We start from the raw sequence: 11,728 nt of genomic DNA on the forward strand, positions 1-11,728 counted from the left end.
GACCTTGTTTTCTGAGTATATCTGATGACTGCAATGTCTGAAATGTGTAATATTAGAATAATAAATACAGCTTGCACCCAGTCAATGACTTTTTCCTCAGACTGCACGTATTGTTGTAGAATATTTAGCACTTTTCAAAGTTTTTTTCTGTTATGATAAGATTTCAATGTATGCCCCACTCGTCGTTCGTAGAACATCAAGGCGATGTGAGAGTTCTGCCCACGTACAGGACACTATTGTGGCATCGACAGTTCTGACTGACTAGTGCGCGAAGCATTCAATGACATTGTCTGGTGTTGTGTATACTTTATCCTTGACGTAACACAAAAAAAAACAAGACCTAATATACATTTTTTGATAAGATTTCTTGTGAGAACAGCCGTCTGGCAAAAAGTACATTAAAAGTGAACGGAAACAATCTCGGTCACAAAAAAAACATTTATTTTGTGGTAACCGGCTTCGGTTAGTTTTTTACCACCTTCAGACCGTCACATCATAATGTTAGGCGGTGGTGGTCAAGGGAGTGGGTGTTATAACTGCACAAATGTAAACTGCAGTTGACATTTGTGGAGTTATAACACCAGCTCAGTTCAACACCACCACTTTCGATTACTTCCTTCTTAAATATCGATCACTAACTGACAAGAAACTGTAGTTATTATTAGCCGTCTAAGTTCCTATGTTCACTTGGCCGGCTGAGGTGGCCGAGCGGTTCTAGGCGCTACAGTCTGGAACCGCGCGACCCACTGCGGTCGCAGGTTCGAATTCTGCTTCGGGCATGGATGTGTGTGATGTCCTTAGGTTAGTTAGGTTTAAGTATTTCTAAGTTCTAGGGGACTGATGACCTCAGAAGTTAAGTTCCATAGTGCTCAGAGCCATTTGAGCCTATGTTCACTTGCCGGCCAAACTCCTCTTTAATCTAAAATGTTGATCAGTAAGCCTCACAGATTTGAATGCAAGGATAAACTTCAAGCAGCTATATCGACTGCTTAAATAACCACCAAGAGAAAATTTGAAGTCATGTAGTTAAATAAAACTATTTCGCTGGCTGATCATAATTCGTTAATTTAGAGAAAATTAATGTTTTTCAGCGATATAGCACTTCCGAAATATAGCTGAGGCACTTTTCACAGTTAGGAAAACCTACCGTATACATCTCGTTGAGCAGTAATTTAGTAAAGTTGTCTCGTCCATCAATAATTTCAAAATAGGCTTCTTCAGTCACCACCAGATTAAAATTCAAGCACTATCATTCCAATAAACATCAGTCAGAGAGCTTTTAGAACTTCCTTGTAAGAAATCCAATTCCAATAACTTCAGTAGGCTTTCACGGTACGATTACAACGTCGATCAGCAGATGTAGTTGACACATTTTTAGTTAACATTCTGTTACACTTTACAAATTTGATAATATACAATGGCCATACTAGTTCAAGACCTTATGCAGAACTGATATATTTTTATATATTCATTTCAAATATCAATTCTTAAGAAAACGCAGAGATGATGCTGACAATGCTGCCGCGATGTTCATGCCGCAGCGGACTGTCGATGCTCTCGTTGATAGTGGCTCGTTGGAACGCCGATGAATCACTTGTCAGAATTCCTCCGTACGCCGTGAAATAAACAGAAAACACCAGCTTTTCAGTACACAAATCATAGAAATAAATATATATATTTAAAGCACATCCTGTTATGGCTTACCTAATTTCGCTCGAGTGGAAAATAAGGACAGTGCTACTCACCGATTTGAAGCACTACCACGTTCGAGCATGACCGGATAAATATTCCCCGTTATGGTTTTCTCTGCAAAGAGAAATTGGCTTTTCACCCTATCGCACATTAAGTCACACCAAACACCAATCTTCGGGCTGTCACGTATGTGTTCGCGTCAGTTGTATGGTTTTCGGAGCCAGATGACACACTGCACCTTCTCTTGATCTGTTGCCTTTTTCATGAACTCCAAGTCAGATCTGCAAAGAAGGGAAAGAAGACAGAGCTGCTAAACGTTTCCCAACAAACCATGATTCTCTGTCTCTAGTAGTTTACAAGTTTGAAATGGTAGTGGGATTTTATGGATATCCTGTAATTTTTTTCTTTATGTTCAATAGAGCGTTTCGGTTGTCTGTATCAAAATTATAACTTATTTTGACGTGACTAGTAACTAGAAATAAAATGAAGTTATTTTTATTAAAATGCATAATTCAATATTTATTAATATTTTTGTTGTATTTACGATTCTCGATAGAAGCTTCGTTTGATAAGAATAATTTTTCCCTGTTAACAGACACTTGTGGTTTCAAAATAGTTTCCATATAACAATTTCAGTTCTGTATAAAAACAGTTCTTCATAGCACATTTAAAAAGAAACTTAAAAGTGATAAATCAAAGCGGAACACATTCGAAATTATGTTGTCTTCTTCTGAGCACTTGCCTCTTATGAAAGCATCATAATACTTTTTTTTAACTGGCCATTCACATATTCCGCTATCTGTTCTAAGGCAGTGTTCATACAGCTATCAAAGCAGGCAAACGTTCACAGATATTGCCAATCGAATACAAATGAAATTATTGAGTACTTGCCGTTCATCAGTATTCAGTAGTTCTAGTCTAGATTGTTGTCCTACTCCAGTTGCATTCAATTTAACCCTTTTCCTTGCTTATGAAATATTAATTGAAAATTTTAGTGAATTTTATTTTGTCATCTTGTATAGCATATTCTTTATAGCATTCAACTCTGACGTATAATTTGTATTCCTCGGTTCAGCCTAAATCTGTTTCATACATAACTTTTTTAATAAAGTTTCTGTAGAGCCCTACAATAAATCAACTATTTTAGGAGGTGAATATCATCTGACGTAATCAGTTTCGCCCTCGCGATGAATGTTCCGTCATTCTCTCTTCGGAAAGCTTCATGTTCCCTTATACCGTTCCATACAGTTTTGCAACTGTTGCATGTATGTCGGTGTATTGATGCGTACACTAATCCAAATTTGAGACATAAGATGGTATCGATTGACCTGTAGCATCCAACCTATCATTTATTCGTGTAAATTTGATCACCATGGACCAAGTGGATCTCATGTCTGTTGTTAAGACTTTGTTGTTAATGTTTTTCACATATTCTGTAATTTTTAAAAGGTTCTTTTCTTCCTTTCTTTACAGTGTTTAAAGGACACCTATCCTGGTCCCAGAAAACGGCTATGGATTTAATTGGGATAACTACCAGTTTTTACTGCATAACTAAAATTACGACTTTCAGATATCACCCAGAAAATAAGTGGTTGAGTGCGTTTTTAGAGAATTATTTCGATTTGGCCCGCATCTCGTGGTCGTGCGGTAGCGTTCTCGCTTCCCACGCCCGGGTTCCCGGGTTCGATTCCCGGCGGGGTCAGGGATTTTCTCTGCCTCGTGATGGCTGGGTGTTGTGTGCTGTCCTTAGGTTAGTTTGGTTTAAGTAGTTCTAAGTTCTAGGGGACTGATGACCGTAGCAGTTAAGTCCCATAGTGCTCAGAGCCATTTCGATTTGTGAGGACGTACTTGCAGGATAGACAAACATTAAGGACAACCAATCTGCACTCAGTCAAAGAAATAGTCAATAACCTTCCGCACCGTCGACAGTATATGTCTCCGGAAATGATGTTCTTACGAGCAGAAAACAGTGAGTGGTTGAGCAAGTTATCAAGAGCATACAGCGGAGAACTTCAGCTCTCTGATGGCCGTTGCTTTTCTAGGGTCTATTTCTTGGAATTGAAGGTGCTGCTTCAGGATACTCACGTTTCAAATGGTTCAAATGGCTTTGAGCACTATGGGACTTAACTTCTTAGGTCATCAGTCCCCTAGAACTACTTAAACCTAACTAACCTAAGGACATCACACATATCCATGCCGGAGGCAGGATTCGAACCTGCGACCGTAGCAGTCGCAGGAAACTGGTCCGGGCACTGAGCTTTAAATGCTGTCAATATGAAGAAACTCGAACAGGACCAGTCAGTCCCTTGTAAGCTAACAGTATCGCTCTCTTTGTGATTTGTAAACTATAAGTGCCGGATACGTCACACTTGTTAAGATATTCTGGGCTGCAGTGCCATGGCATATCCCAGAAGAGTGATGATAGGACACTGATTAAACCAAAGTACCAGAGAATCGACTCTGGTGGTTCCCTGGTCCCATTCTAAACTGATGCCGTGGATGTGGAGAAACCACACAGTGTGATTATAGCGAATTTCTAGGCAGAAGTATTTGAAAATGGTTCAAATGGCTCTGAGCACTATGGCACTTAACATCTGAGGTCATTAGTCCTCTAGAACTTAGAACTACTTAAACCTAACTAACCTAAGGACATCACACACATCCATACATAGAATTCGAACCTGCGACCGTAGCGGTAGCACGGTTCCAGACTGAAGCGCCTAGAACCGCTCGGCCACAATGGCCGGCGAAGAATTTGAAGAAGGAGCCCTTCAGAAGATGGTGGAAAATATCACTTGTCTGTTTCGGTCAGTTGATGACACTATCGTTATTTACTTCCCTGGTGTTATCAAGATCATTACGATGTTAGGATGTACAGAGAAGCCATTGAAGTTAAAAACAGAAAAATAGAAAATGAGGACTGAAATACGGTAAGTTGTGGGCCTTAGTGCTAAACAAAGCACACAGCACTGTATCTTTCGTACATAGCACAGGCTCCTTAAGACACGTGCATCTGTTGCAGCGGTTGGGTGACGTCACTACCCGACCGTCGCTCTGTTACTTATAAACAGTTCGCCTTGCTAAGTTGTTCGAAAAGCAGCCAACAAAGTTTGTGAAAATGTCTCCACCATTAGGAGACGAAATATGAAGCACATCGCCTAATGTCCACACAAGCAAAATCTCCAGGACTGTCTCATGCAGTTTAAATAAGTGGAAGGACAAGGCCGAGGTTAGTGCGATAGGCCTCCATTTCGTCCATAGTGCATTTGACCAAAAGAACGCTTCAAACTCAATTTCATTATAACAAAAGACTTCCACAAAAAAAACGCATCAATTTTGGTAAACATAAAAATCTCGTATAATCATAACAGTATTACAGTGTAAAGTCTAATATCGCTTTAAACGATTACATAGATCCACCTTCACAATTTTCTCGACAGTTACAAGAACGCGAGCAAAAGTTATTTTAGAAAAAGCTTAACAAAGACGTATGCCTCAAACTCATATTCTATAAGTCCCTTAGTACCCATGCATGTAAAATATTAGTGCAGAATTTATGGCACACTAAACGTTCATCAGTACTTGTCAGTACTGTATCCCTTACCAGAAGCTCAAGGCAAATAAAAGCAACATTGTTCATAAACTTTCATATAACTGAGAGTCGACTAACTACAGCAAACCAACAAAACTATGTCATAAACTCTTGAGACAACCAGCCGTTGTTAAAGTAACGTTTCCAACAGCATTATAAACAACAACCAAAGCCTTTTTTAATAATAACCAAGGTCACCCAACGCTACCACGCACCTAGCGAGATACACCTGGGTATACAACCCGGACAGACGATCACCGGCGACGTCGAAGGAACCAGGCAATAAAGTCGAATAAACAATCTTACCACATCTGATCACTCTATGGCAACCGCCGCTGTTGATGATACGGACCAAGATAATAGGAAGGCCAGTACGTGGAAACGGTGCCCTACGCTGAGCAGACCCAGTGGATGCTCCTTACAAGTCGAAGGCTGGAAGCGCAAGGTCCCGGCTGCTGCCACTCAACACTAGGCACATTCGTTTAGAAAATACTAGTCACAGCCCCGCGCGGAGGTTCGAATACGTTGCAACTGTGACGACCTTTGGAGTCGGCACACTATCCATGCCTTTAAACTAATATTTCGAGTTTTTTCGTCATAGGTATCACCCGGTGGCAAATAACTGTTTGATACATTGACCTAAGTTTCGACACCTCTAAGAATGTGTTCATCAGATTGAAATTTTAAGAAACCCTATAAAATAGTACATAGAAAATTATGTTTAACAAAAATATTAAGCAATATGTCAACTGTCATGACATACAAAGGTTACTTGTGTAAAGTTACGTTGCGGGAAAGCAATGGTCAAAGTTTCGAACAGATATGCCTAAGTCAAAAATTACCTTGCTAGGAACAGTATCGCCGGCCATTGTGACCGAGCTGTTCTAGGCGCTTCAGTCCGGAACCGCCCTACTGCTATGGTCGCAGGTTCGAATCCTGCCTCAGGCATGGATGTGTGTGATGTCCTTAGGTTAGTTAGGTTTAAGTAGTTCTAATTATAGAGGACTGACGACCTCAGATGTTAAGTCACATAGTGCTGAGAACCATTTGAACCATTTAGAAGGAACAGTATCAGGCTGTTCAACCCAGTGGTTTACATTGATACCACGAAAACAATACAAGTAGCGCCGCCTATCGGGCGCGGACTGTGACATGTGCCTATTTGAGACATTATAATAGAAATAATTGAATTAAATAACAGTTACTTACAAAAACAAAATACCGAGGAAGAGAGCCTAATGTACTTTCGAAAATACATAAAAAGTCGAGCAAATCTGTTAGACTACACCGAAATTACCATTATATAAACCACAAGATCTTGTAGAATATTTACACAAACAGCTGCACAATCCAGAAAAATATCTGCGAGAAGGTAACTTTAGTAGCACACATCAATGAGGTTCGAAGAAAAAGATGTTTCGGAACTAGGGGCAGGAAAACATAGTAAAAAAAGGACTCATAGTTCCGCGATTAATGGATTAAAGCCGTTGAAAAAATTTTTGTTACGTAATTTTAACTATTCATTGAGAATGAGGTCATCGTTCTTAGAAATATGCCTGAAAGTCTCCAGCTCTTCGAGTACGTCGAAATATGACCATTTTTTCCCACGCAAAATGGAAATTTCTCAAACACTTTTCGTTTTGTGACCAGAAATTAACAGGTGATCAGCAAAAGCAGAATTGTGTACGTTAGTCCCTCTTTTTTCCCAACAAATGTTGCTTGTACCTGACGCTGAAAAATCTTGCAGTTCGTCCTACATAGTTAACGGGACACATATCACAAGTGATTTTACAAACTCCTGAACTGTGTATACGTGCAACTGTCGACTTGAGATTGTGAATAAGATTTTTTGCAAGTTATTGTTAGTGGAAAAGGTAACTTTGCATCCATATTTTTTAACTAGATGACCATGAGTTCTATAGGAAATAGGGCGTAAAAATGGAACAGAAAACAGTTTTTTGCACTCTTTGTCACAAACAGCACTGATGTCTAAGGTGATCACTTTAGCGTGGTCAGTTTTAACTTCAAAATCCTTTCAACAAACGAGGGATTATAGCCGTTATTACCTGCGATAGTTTTTATTATAAATTCATCTGCTCATTGAGCTTGTCAGTTGAAAAAGGTATAGAAACTGCACGATGAATGGCTAAATGGAACAATACTTTTTTATGGGAATTAGGATGCACTGAATTGCACAATCTGATCTATATTAGTAGTTTTTCAAACAATACCAAAGGAAAGTCTGACGTTGTCAATAGCAATACAAAGGTCCAAGTACTGTATTAATGTTATTGGAAAACAGTTTTAACATTTCTACTATCTGAACGTTTATTCTCCTTCCAAAATTGGCACTGGTTTTCTTTACTGCGCACTAGATGTACGGATTGGATAGAATGAGGGAATAAGGTACAATCCTTTCTCAGTCCTTTCTCAAATCATTGTATCCCTGACAGTCACGTAAGGTATTCGAAATATTCCCTTGTAAAATAGTAGCAATAGATTTATATTTTTAACGTTCACATATATATGAAATTTAATTGTAGCTTTATAGTTCTGACACTTCATTATTCAAAAAAATGGTTGAAACGGCTCTGACCACTATGGGACTTAACTGCTGTGGTCATCAGTCCCCCAGAACTTAGAACTACTTAAACCTAACCAACCTAAGGACATCAGACACATCCATGCCCGAGGCAGGATTCGAACCTGCGACAGTTCGTTAATGTTTGTTTCACTGTGACAGCTTTAATTCTCCCCGACATTATCTCCTGAAACGCTAGTTATCCGTTAAACAGTTCAGAGCTAACATCCTCAGTAAACACTTTCGAGTTCTAAGAGCACCAATTGAACCGTGGCCGGCTCGCGTTGATGCTGTTTTTTCTTTGGCAGTTTGTTTCAATCGAGTGGTGTCTTTTTTATCCTTGAGTTACTACCATAATGAGTTGCTGACTTGCCTCCATCAGTGGCAGCAGCAGCGTTTATCGATATTAGTACTGCTGTGCCTGTTGTGGCGTAACAAGACAGCTACGCCACACTGAAGTAGCCGAAAGGCACGCGTAATCTCACGTAGGCTAGAGAGAGGTCTGAAACAGGATACGTAATGAATGGTAGCAAGAAAAGTACGTAGCTGCTATAATACTTAACTTTTAATGCATCATTTGTATACAGCATTCCTTGATGATGCAAGTGAGACTCTATCTTAAAATGGTTAATGGCGCCTTGCTAGGTCGTAGCCATTGACTTAGCTGAAGGCTATTCTGTCTCTCGGCAAATGAGAGAAAGGCTTCGTCAGTATAGTCGCTAGCAATGTCGTCCGTACAACTGGGGCGAGTGCTATTCCGTATCTCGAGACCTGCCTTGTGGTGGCGCTCGGTCTGCGATCACACAGTGGCGACACGCGGGTCCGACATGTACTAATGGACCGCGGCCGATTTGAAGCTACCACCTAGCAAGTGTGGTGTCTGACGGTGACACCACAGTGCCATCTTTGGTGTGACCGCTGTATTTCCGTGTGGTGGTGTGTGTGGCGGTCGGTCGGTTGGGACAGAGACGCGAGGAAGTCTCCACAGCACGTCAGGCCAGGACCGCTGGCGGCGTGCTTGCGTGGTCAGATTTGTGAGGCACTAGCTGCAAGAGCTGCAAAGTTCGTTGCCCACAGAACCTGGACACTGAGGCTGAGTGATCAGTTAACCTGTTATGAAACCTCAACTGCTGTCACATCTCTTCGTACATTGTCGCTTGCTGCTTCCTGGGCCGTTCCGGCTAGCAGCAACGTATGGTTTGTTGGAGTCGGCGAAATTTTGCAGTCGTCTTCCTGTGTGGTCTTTAACTATTAAATTGGTTGTTACTTATCAGTGAAGTGCACCAGCGGTATTTTCTGCCTTGTGGCTGTTAACGCCCCAGTTACCTGCCTTGGTCGTTAGCGTAGTTTGCGGCAGTGCGTTTTTCCTCGCCGTGTTGATGCTGTCCGGCACGGCGTGTAGTTCGCCAGCCTTTTAGTTGTTTGTTCATTTTTTTTAAGAGTGGTTATTGTGCCTTGGTTGTTCTTAGGCGCCAATTCTGAAGACGTAGTGCGGCTGATATCTTCGTACTCGACTGATATTTTCCGTTGCCATACCGTTGCTCGGGAGGAAGGGAATTGATCAGGTTGTTGGTCAATCCTTCAGCCATCCCTGGGTCGGGTTGCCATCCGGTTATTTAACCTGACTCTTGGCTGCCTGTCTCACCTCATCTTACGTTAGAGCTACCTCCTCAGGCCGACCCTTGGAACACTTCTGAGCACCACTGTTCTGTTGGTTTTAGACCGTGATTTTCATTTTAGTCTGATGTACTGTGCGAGACCATTAGCCGTCTATTAATTTAATTTGTTTTAATTTTAAGATAAGGCCTTCAGCCGCCTTAAATTAAAGTTTGAAGATTGATTTGTTAAATAACTAAATTTTTGAAAGTTTGTTCTATCTGAAATTCTTCCAGGCCCTAAGTACTAAGTTGTTCAGTGTCCAGTGTATGGCATTCAGCCGAGCTTTTACGTGAAATATTTTTAAGATTAGGCCTTTAGCTGTCTAAAATTAAAATTTTTTGAAAATTTATTTGTTTGAAACTAATTTTTTTTAAATTTGCTCTATCTGAAATTCTTGTTATCGAGGCCCTAAGCCCTGAGTTGTTCAATGTCTTGTGTGTGGCCTTCAGACGAGTGTTTACATGAAATATTTTTTTCAAGAAAGCCCTTCAGCCACGTGTATTCTTTAAAGCAATTTTATAACTTGTGTTCAGGCCTTCAGCCGTTCTTGTTTTTTGCGTGGTTTTAGGCCTTCAGCCCAGGAGGTATCGCAAGTTTTCTTAACTAGGCCTTCAGCCGTATTGTTTTAATTTGATCCTTTTAAGGTAATGTGTAATTAAGTGGTTCTTAGGAAAATAAAGGTTTTGTGTTTTGTGCAACTAACAGTAACTGATTACGGCCCCCTCCACAACCATAACCTGATCCGCTCTGTCCTGTGAAACCAGATTTCAGCAATATGCCTCTTCCTCCTTCCTGCCGCAAGCAGCAAGTGCGTTTCAACTGGCTGTGCGCTCGATTTCATTGTCGTCCGATACGTTCTCAATGCTTCCTCTTTCCTCGTATTCTTCACAAAGTTATTCACAATACCTCATAAACTTAGAAGAGTAGCAACAGGAAAAAAATGGTGGTCGTACGGAGTACAATGCCAGCAGATTAGTGCGCCGTTACAAGACGTAACGCAACCGCGGCTCCTTAAAATAAGCGCCACCGGTGCAGCATGGATGGTCGCGATACAGGCGCCACCGCGAGGGCCATCTGGAGTACAGGAAGCGAGTAACCAACTGGTAGCGGGCAGCTACCAGTACAGCACACGGCCGCTGGATTTGTCTGCAGCAGCGCGGAGTAGCAGCTTGGTTTGAGGCGTCATGTCACGGACTGCGCGGCCCCTCCCGCCGGAGGTCAGATTCCTTCCTCGGGTATGTGTGTGTGTATGTGTGTTGTTCTTAGCATAAGTTAGTTTAAGTAGTGTGTAAGTATAGGGACCGATGACCTACGCAGTATGCTCCCTTAGGAATTTACACACATTTGAACTTTTGACTGCACGCCGTGGCAGCCATTGTGGGACAGCGGCAACGAGGAAGAGTGTGCTGGCTGAAACTGGCGTTACGGTGAGGCTAAGCACAGTTTGCTTCAGGGCTATCTGGTTGGTTGTTTCCGATTCAGAATCTGGAGACACCGAGTTTTCCTGTGTGAGTGCGTTGTAAGACTGCGCTGTTTACTGCTGGTTGGGTGTCTGCAAATGTTGCAAGATAGTGTGGGCTCCTGTATGTACTGTGTGTAATTCAGCCTGATCAGCACACGTTGTATTACCAGTACTCGCTGCGTAACTTGGGTACGCACCTCCGAATTCCTCATACATATCGTTAAAGTTGTCGGATGCGTGTTTGGTTGGTCGCTTTATTTATGTTTGTCAACCAACCAATCCCTATTTAGTGTGTATTTACTTTTAAGAGAGGAAGTAGAATTTTCCCTTTTGCACACCGATTTTAGTGTCTGATATAAAATTACTGTCAATTTATGAGAAAATTTATGGAGCTTTCGGTGGAATAAATTAATTCTTTACAGTGCACTTGGTTTTAATTGATTTTCAAAAACTGGCTCTGAGCACTATGCGACTTACAATCTGAGGTCATCAGTCCCCTAGACTTAGAACTACTTAAACCTAACTAACCTAAGGACATCACACATATCCTTGCCCGAGGCAGGATTCGAACTTGCGACCGTAGCAGTAAGGCGGTTCGCGACTGAAGCTCCTAGAACCTAACGGCCACAGAGGACGGCTTTAATTGATTATTTTTCTTGGGCATCTTGTTGGTTTTGTAATTCTTCTATTCACCTGCTGCAGAGCTGACTCGTTATTTCATGTTGTGCTAGTTATTCTTCTG

This window comes from Schistocerca serialis, chromosome 8 (genome assembly GCF_023864345.2).
Source record: "Schistocerca serialis cubense isolate TAMUIC-IGC-003099 chromosome 8, iqSchSeri2.2, whole genome shotgun sequence".
Taxonomy (NCBI): Eukaryota; Metazoa; Arthropoda; class Insecta; order Orthoptera; family Acrididae; genus Schistocerca; species Schistocerca serialis.